Genomic DNA, 9,875 nt, shown 5'->3' with positions numbered 1-9,875 from the left:
AATGGATTTGGATATTAACTTGCCTTTATTCACAAAGAGAATATGTAGGTTCCAATCTATTTCTTGGGCTTGAATTTGTTCTTGATTTTGATCTATTCAATTTGTTCCTTTGGGTAAAATATCTATTGTATATATCTATTTATGTTGTTGCTGAGGGCAAAGCCCATCCATCTCCCTTCCAAGTGATCCCTGCTAACAGAAGGGGTGAAAGGTTTGAGAACCCCCCAAAATGCCTCCCTTTGGCCTCTGTCCTAAGATCCCGCACTGACCTAATCACTAGCCGGAAAGGGAATTCGGCCGGCTCATTTCTACTTCGGCTGGCTCGTTTTTGTTTGAATGCTAATGGATTAAGGTTATGTTATTTACTTTGGAGTGTAGATGATTCTTATGCTATGGATTTTATCCAAGAAAATCCCTTTTCAAAAAATTCATGAAGTTAAAGCATACCCAAAATCTACGACACAATCTACATTTGAATGCCTCAGATAGTAATGATAGTATTATTAAAAATCAGAATATGGATTTACATTGATTATAAAGACCACATTATGACTTAGTAGAGGCCGATCTTTGATCGAGTGAGTGGGGTGCTCAATTAATGACCTTCCCCTCTCATACCTATGTTCTCAAGACACTTCGATTATAACAGACAATGGCCTTTGACACGAGTCATGAGTTTCTTAATTTTCCTAAAAAGATTAAATGGCGACTTTGAAATTTGATGATGTTAGTCCATTTCTGGCAATATTTTGCAATAAAATGGATTTTCTATAAAAGTTTCTGGATTTGGACTCTCATTTTCTGTTTCAAATTGCAATAGTGATATCAAATCAAAAATCGAGAGTCTGAACTATTAGGCGTGCTTGGTAACCTCAAAAAACATCCTATAGTTTTTGGCAACTCTGCTGGGGATATTAAGAGAACATGACTCACACTTCATAATGTGGATTTTATCTTCATATGTATATTCATTGCATTTCATGCATAGTGCACTTAAAGTCATTGTATTTGTCATCTAACATCTCGGACGGCTTGTTGAACATGGGCTTTGTTATAGTTGAAGTACAAGCCTCTGATCTGGACTGCCAACGTACCGTTTGATCCTCCCTTCATTTAGGTGTTGGGTATGGTAAGTATATCAGGTGTCTTGTTGAGGTACCCCTTTTGACCAAAGTGACCTAGTTCATATACTCAGCTTTAGCAACTTCCACAAAATATGACAGGATGCTCTCTTGTGTCTAAGATGTAGTGATACCAATTGTTTGAATAGTGAAACCCTAGTTCGTCTTCCAACTAGGACAGGGTATCCCAAGCCCCGTAGTGGTGTTTTAGTTCACCGTATTTGCTATATGCTATATGTAGGATCCTATACAGGGGCTCGTTGTTCATATCAATGGTTCAGATACATCAATGGTTGGATTAAGAATAGTTTGGAGGGTATACAGTGGTTAGTGATACAGATTGAGCTGAATTGGTGTCAGATTCATGTTTGATAGATGTGTTGTTAGCTAATTTGCTGTCGAATTTTCATTTGATGTATGTTCTTTTCCTTTCTTTGTTTTTTTTTTTTTCTTTTTTTGCTAGGAAGTTGGTTCATCATAGTTTCAGAAAATTCTGATACCCCTAAAACCCTATGGACTCATGCTGATGCAAAGTCACAGATCTTGTTCAAGGTTAGCCAGTGTTAGTGTCATTTCCATCAATATATAGAAGAAGAGTCAAACAAATAGAGTTGGTTCAGAACCCGTCATATCTCGATCTCCTTTACAAATTTTACGTCAGTCACCCCTCAGATCTCCTCTATTCGGTACGCCAATAAGCCATTCTCCAGTTCCTTTAATGGCTCAGAATCTTCTAAATATCACAGAAATGATCACCAACCTTTAGCGGTCCATGGATGCTATTAATCATACAGTAGCTAGCCAGGGTGATACCATTGTTGGAAAGCAACAAACAGCTAGGGCAACTATTGCCCATCTACAGCTAATTAACCATTCAGGTCTGGACCTACCTCTACCTATTGAGAATTTCCCAAGTTTTGGTCAACTAGAAGAACTAGCCCAGGCTCCTACTACTAGAGCCCCAGTACATCAAGTTGAGGAACTCTTTCCCCCTTGACATTGCTGAATTTGATCCAGACATGCTAAAGATAGCCAAGTTAGAGAATTTGTTCAAAAAATCCCAGGGGATTAATTCCATTCCTGATATAGAGGATGGTTACACAAGGGTAGCTGTCAAATTACCGGAAAGATTGAAGATGCCACATAGTGACCGATTTGACGGATCAAGGGATCCTATGGTACATATCCATTTATTCTTAGATGTTCTGAAACCTATGGGTCTAACTTGCCCCTAGAAGTTGTCTCTGTTTGGAAAGACTTTGTCGGGAATTGCTGCAACTTGGTATACCAAACTGGAGCATAAGGTGAAGCAAAATTGGGAGGAGTTGGCTGAGACATTCATTGCTCAGTATTCCTCTAACACATAGATTGAGGAGACAACCGGGGATTTAGAAGCCCTACGTCTAGAGCCAAAGGAAAGCTTTATTGAATTCATAGCAAGATGGAGAGCCAGGCAGCCATGATGACCAATAGGTCCTCATAGAAGGATCATATTCGGATAGTGGTAAGGAACCTTCATGGCAAGATGTTACAAAAGATAATAGTTCTCCCACTTTTTACCTTCAAAGATATGCATGAGATAGGAGTTCAGATTGAGGATGCTATGAAATAGGAAATCATCATAGATGAGAAAAAACGTGTAAGAAAGGCTTTTGTTTGTGGTTCCAATGTTACTAGTAGTAGTAACACATAGGGTCGTGCAAAATACCGCCAATCCGCTTAAACCGTACCGATCTGCATCAATCTGCACCGCTCTAACCGCTAACTGCTATTTAAACTTTAAAATTTATAATCCGCTAATCGAACCGCTCCGCTCCGCTATAGTTAATACATATATTTTTTAACTTCCAATGAAATATTAATGTAAAAATGAGTATGAGAGAGATTTAAGATATGAAATTTGTTACAAATTAGTGGTTATATGTATGAAACATATTATGTAAAATTACTTTGTGTTATATATCTAAAAAGCATTATACAAATTAATGTTATATAGTATGGAAATGTATGATAATTAGTTATAATATTCTTCAATTCGCCAATCCACCAAAAACCGTCCAAACTGTAATTTGTCAATCCGCTAATTTGCTAACCCACCATTTGGTATGTAATTTTACTCTCAAACCGCCTGAACTGCATCTTGCACACCCCTAGTAACACAGCCGCGAAACCTTTTGAAGTTAGTACTGTCATTACCTCCTCAAAAACAGCCAATCCCTTTGTTGATGCCACCCTACAGTCTTACAATTTGAATTGTTTCCCAAACTGTGATTTTTACCCGCTCTATATGCCTCGAACCCGAGACCTGAAAACATTGGTGAAAAAAGGCCATCTCAAACTACCTAATCCCCGGCCTCTTCTTGACCCTCTTCTACCTAGGCATCATGCATGCAAGTATTGTGTCTTTCACCAACAACAAAGCCATGAAACCGACCGTTGCATTCATCTCCGCCATGAGATCCAGGACCTCATAGATTGCAAAATCATAGCTTCCCCACAAGCCCCACCAAAAAGGCCAAATGTCACTACCAACCCTTTGCCTACCCATGATCGAGCTCTGCTACCTCCTCGTCTTAACCTTATCCATATACTATCCCCCGCCTTTGACCCCAGTATATGCATCACTCCTTCCTACTTACCCAAACCTGAAGTCCACATTCCGAAAAGTATCAATCTGTGCATGATGGATACGACTCAACCTTAGTTGGCACCCAAAAATCCTATGGTGGCAATAGAGTCACAAGTGATGGAAATTGGGGATTTGTCAGGATATAATCCCAGCAGATATATAGTACTAGTTGGTCATCCAAAACCAAAGGTTGCTTTGCTTGATGCATTCACCATTGATGTCATCAGAAGGGAAGTACTTGAGCAAAGGCTGGATGACTTAGTCGATTTGGAAAAGGACTTGGATAACCTCAATTTCTTTGAAGAATAAAGCCTGGGAGATGTACAAGTTGAATGGTGGGGCCAGTGTCCATGGATGGCAAGTAGTGATGAGGATTTAGAAACAGATGGAAGTGATAAGGAAACAAGAAAAACAACACGAGCCGCTAGAAAAGCAAAGGGGAAGGAAAAGGAATGTGAATATAGTGAAACCGAGGGAAGCAATAAGCTAAGAAAGTTAAAAAAAAAAAAAAAAAAAAAAAAAAAGGAGATTGGAAAAGAAGTATAACGTGGAGAAGTTGAGAGGGTAGTTCCTGAATCCAAGAACATTGGGGCAACTGACTCAACATCTGAAGAAGAAATGCAAAAAGCTAGCCGAGCATGGGCACATTTGAGAATGAGGGACATCTTTGTAGAAATCTAGTCAACATCACCTCACCTACCAAAAAGAGATGATTGCAATGTATGGATGATACATGTTGAGCTGGACAATGTCCTATCTATAAATAAAGGGAAATGGTGGGAAGACAATGATCTACATTTCGCCAACACTAATGCAGGTTGGGGAAAGAATGCACCAGATGATACTTGGTATTCCGAAGAGATTGATCATCTAACTAGGAGCAGGTGTTTCTTTAAGTCCTCATATCTAGATCAGGGTAAGCCATCAAGAAAGGATGTAGAGAAAGGAAAAGAAAAAGAAAAGGAAAAAGAGAAAAATCTGGTCCTTAAGCAGTTGAAGAAGATTCAAGCCAATATCTCATTTTGGGGATTGCTTATGGCATCACAAGAACACCGATAGGCCATGTTCACAGCGTTAATCAAAGCCAAGTTGTCCATTAATACTATACCAGACCAGTTAGTGTCATTGATCACGCCAACTAGGCCCATTCCATCTATGACTTTCTCAGATAAGGAGCTTCCTCCAGAGGGATCAGAGCACAACAAGCCTTTGTATGTGTCTCTGGAATGCCAGAAAAAGTGGGTCCTTGTGGTTTTAATTAACACTAGGTTAGCCATAAATCTGGGTCCTTCGCGCATTGCTTACGCAATAGGGTTGAAGCTGGCATACTTTGTACCAACAAGTCAACTGATCCAAGTGTATGACAACACTAGCCAAGAGGTTGTCGGCTCCGTTAAAATATAGATTCTGGTGGGACCATCTGAGCACAAAACTAAGCTCCACGTATGGATATGTCAGTAACTTTTAATTTGCTATTGGGCAGACCTTGGTTACATCAAATGAAAGTCGTCTCATCCACAATGCATCGGCTGGTCAAATACCCGCATGCTGGGGCGATCGCTATTGTCTTTGGAAATTCATCTATCCATCCTCCACCCGAGGTTACAACCCCAGTATTGGAGATAGATCATGGGGAAGAAGACAATTTCTTTTCTAGATTCACTTTAGGACATATCCCGGGGATAGGACTTGGAAGATGGGATGTACCTAAGTGTTTAGTCAATCTACTTCATGAGTAAATTAGGACATATCCTGGGGATGGGACTTGGAAGGAGTGGACGGAAAGGTATTGCTGTGGCAAAGGAAGTTATCCAGAATTCTCATTCCTTCGAGTTAAGGTATAGACCCACGAAAGATGATTGGAAGAAGAAGGGAGATGAGCTAAAAGAAAGGGCCAATGCTAAAAGTGCCGGCAAGCAATATGAATTGAAGCACAAACCAATATGGGAAACCTTGAGTGGTCGTTTTGTCAAACAAGGAGATGATTTCCCCTTTTGTTGTTTTCCTAAACCATGGGTGAACCCCGAGACAAAAGAGCGCCTCCCCGAATTTGAGATTTTTTTTTTTTTACCACTAGCTATCTGGAAATGAGGACGAGGAAGCAAACTTTGGAAGTGGAATGGACCAGGAAAAGAGCAACTATCTGGGCAAAATAGAGAGGGACAAAGTGGAGTTGACACTGGCTAATTGTGAAGTTATCACCGAGTTACAGGGTTTTGAGGATGTTAGTATTTTTGTGATCAGGGAAGGATCATCTGCGGATTGTAGTAATCTCATCTTGGATGCATCTAAGGCACCTCGTTTGACTTGGTAACTCGAGAAGGGTTATATCATGGAGTCAGAATCTGATAGTGAATCCGAGTCTGATTCCATCTAGTTTGTAGAGTCAAAGTTGGACTCGAGTTCTTCTGGTAGTTCTGAGTCGGGTGGTTCTAGGGTTGATAACCTAGATGCCACTGTCTTGTCTTGGTCGTCTTTTTTGTTTTCTTTTGAGTCCACTATATTTGCTAAGCCAAACCTGATAAATGAGAATCATGTGGATTGTGTTTACTTTTCTGTGCCCTTAATTTATTACATTGACCAAAATTTTCAAAATTTTGATGAAATCGAAGGTGAAGAAATTCCTCGAGTTTTGAAAATTTTGATTAATTGGAAGGAGGAGAGACATGCAAAACCTTTGATGGATGAGATTGTTCTGATTAATGTGGAGGATCCTCGCTTGGCCCAGATTGGTTGCACGCTATCATTTCTAGGCATGTCCTCATTTCCTCATTTCCTCATTTCTAGGAATGAGGACATGCCTAGAATCAATGTTTTTGGTTAATCAATCCTCATTTCCTCATTTCCAAAAACATTAATCAGAATTAATCAGAAGGAGATGATCACCAATTGGTTGCACGCTATCTTTAGAGGAATATCCCCGAATTTAAGATCGCTTGGCCCAGATTAGTCACTTTGTTAAAAGAATTTAAAGATGTTTTTGCGTGATCCTACGAAGACATGCCTAGAATCGATCACGAGATTATCCAACACAGAATCCCTCTTGATCCCCAGGCCAAACTTGTCAAGCAGAAGCTCTACAGAATTCGGCTAAACTAGGCATTAAAGATTAAGGAGGAGGTTACTAAGTAGATCAATGTAGGGTTTCTGATTGTGTTCGAATATCCAGCGTGGTTAGAAAATATCATACCAGATCCAAAAAAGGACAACCGAATTTAAATTTGTGTTGATTTTAAAGATTTGAATAAGGCCATCCCCAAAGACGATTTCCCGCTGCCGCACATTGATGAATTGGTAGACCTCATTGCAGGTCATGCCCTACTTTCATTTATGGATAGGTTTTCAAGGTATAATTAGATCTCACTGGCGCTTGAGACCAGAGAGAAGATGGCATTCACCACTCAATAGGCGACTTACTGCTATCGGGTTATGCCATCTTGGTTAAAAAACATTGGAGCCACTTGCAAGAGAGCAGCAACCACCATATTGTATGACATGATTCATAAGGAGGTTGAAGTGTACGTGGAAGATATGATTGTCGAGTCCAAGGAATGATAAGGTCACTATGAAGCGTTGAGAAGGTTCTTTGAAAGAATTTGAGAGTATATGTTAAGACTAAACTCGCAAAAGTGTACTTTTGAGGTAACGGCAGAGAAGATGTTGGAGTTCTTAATCACTCAATGTGGAATCAAGGTTGATCCATCCAAAAATCAAGGCCATCTTAGAAATGTCCTCACCAATGACTGAAAAGGAGGTGTGAGGCTTTCTAGGGAAAGTGCATTTCATAAGAAGATTTATTTCTAAATTAGCCTCCACTTGTGAACCCCTCTTTGTGTTATGACCTGAACCTGCCCCTAGAGGTTTAGATAATAACCAACCAGTAATCATGAGATTACTTACGGCCTCAGACAAAAATTAAATCATATTTAATTATATGGGGCCAGAACTAGAAGCAGAGATATAAAATTTTGTCCAATGAGCTATGCATATATGGCATAAATCAAAAACATCTTATACGTACAACTCAAAATCATACTACACAGACCTTATTTAAACATTCATTTCAGATTAGAGGTACAAAGACTTAAACGCAAAAGGATTATTCATGATCTTACAAAACTTAAACTTCTTATAACCAAAAGATGGCCAAGCATGACCAATAAAAAAAAAAACAAAAGACAAAATCCTTGTGCGTGAGGCATACTTGGCTGACTCCACAGAAACTCGATATTCCTCCATAGGTTCACTAGGGCTAGACATCCCGCTGCTCACCTACATACATATATATAACAAAGTGAGCAAAGGCGCAGTGAATAACATCAAAGTAAATGGGTTATATGAATGAGTTCTATTAAGTAACATAAGCAATTCTATATCGTAAACAATTCATAATGGAACGACCTTGGGTCCAACAGATGGTAGAACGGCCTTAAGTCCAACGTATAACAGATGAATATAACAGAATCAATAATATCTTAATGGAATGACCATGGGTCCAACATATAACAGATGTACATAACAAAATTGATCATATCTTAATGGAACGACCTTGGATCCAATCATTTACACTTGTATAATGACCATTCAATCAACTCATAACAGATAATCAAACTTATCAGATATTCAGAACAACCTTGGGTCCATCTTGCCAAATATACGGAATGACCTTGGGTCCATTTCAGATATACAGAACGACCTTAGGTCCATTATAGACATTCGTATTTCATCAAACACATTTGTAGATATCATGTTGATCAGACAGATAGAAACCCATTCACATTTGCAAAATCACGAATTCGAAAAACTTATTACATTAAAACATTCAGAAAATAGAGTAATTAAGAAAATATTTTTGCTAAGATATTACTCACTATGATTCGGTTGCTGGCACGTCCTCGCTGATGGTCTTACACAATCATAAACATACACACAATGGATTACTTTGCTTAACTAGATTGTTCTTTAACATATTCAATTCTTTTAAGTCTCATTCCAACTCATAGATTCATTTAGGAGGCTCAATTCATGCCTAAGGATGTTTAGAAAGGGATGAGAATGCCAAAATGGATAAAACATGACATTTTAAAATATGCTAAAATAAGACACTTCGCTAGAGCGCAACATTGGTTACTCGAGCGGACCACATGGTCTGCAAAAGTACTGGATTGTCTAAATCTAGGCTCGATGGTCGCTCGAGCCGATGTGCAAAATGAACTGAGGTTGCTCGAGCGTCAACTTGGTCACTTGAGCCAACTGTAAATGTCTACAAAAATACTAGATGCATGAAATGTGTGCTCGAGCGACAAATTATTAGCTCGAACGATGAGGCAGAATTGAATTTGAATGTCAAAACACATATTCAAAGTATGGATTCATGCAAGACTTGTCCAAAAACTTGAAAACATGAAATTAAACATAAACACTTGATGATTTACAAATCTTATGCTCAAAACATCATGAATTCAACTCAAATGATCATGCATGTAACATCTAACTTCAAATTCATTTCCAAAGTTTACAAGAACATAAAATCCAACTTCAAACTCTTATGAATCATGAGTGCATGTATGAGATAGTTTCAAAACTCAACATGGATGCCATGAATCATACTCAAACTTATGAAACTCTACTAAATTATGCATGTATGTATGAATTAACCTCCAATTCTTCATCCTAAGCTCAATTCTTACATTTAAACACATAATCTTCTTGAATTGACATATGAAATGACTTTGTTTCATAAATTAAGAGCTAATCACTTACCTGAAGTCTTCAATCAAGCAAATTCTAGCAAGAACTTGAGTTGTTCTACCCAATCCTCCAATTTCCTTGTCAAATTCTAAGTCCTCTAGCCTCCCCTCTCTCTCTCTAGAATGGTCTGACTCGCTCTCTCTCTCTCTCTCTCTCTCTCTAAAACTTGCAAAACCTAAGCCAAAATGTGATTATTAAGCTTAAGCTCTTCATTATAACATATATATACATGTGAATTAGATTAGAGTATTAATTAAGGTTTAAGATTAACTAATCACACTCAATTCTAATTGATTTAATCTAATTAATTTAATCTGAATCAAATTTTAATCAAACTTCCAATTAGGCTCTAAAAATTATGCCATGCACAATAA

The sequence above is a fragment of the Camellia sinensis genome, chromosome 2, assembly GCF_055761805.1.
Source record: "Camellia sinensis isolate YWXY chromosome 2, ASM5576180v1, whole genome shotgun sequence".
Classification (NCBI taxonomy): domain Eukaryota; kingdom Viridiplantae; phylum Streptophyta; class Magnoliopsida; order Ericales; family Theaceae; genus Camellia; species Camellia sinensis.
This window is presented reverse-complemented; position numbering follows the sequence as displayed.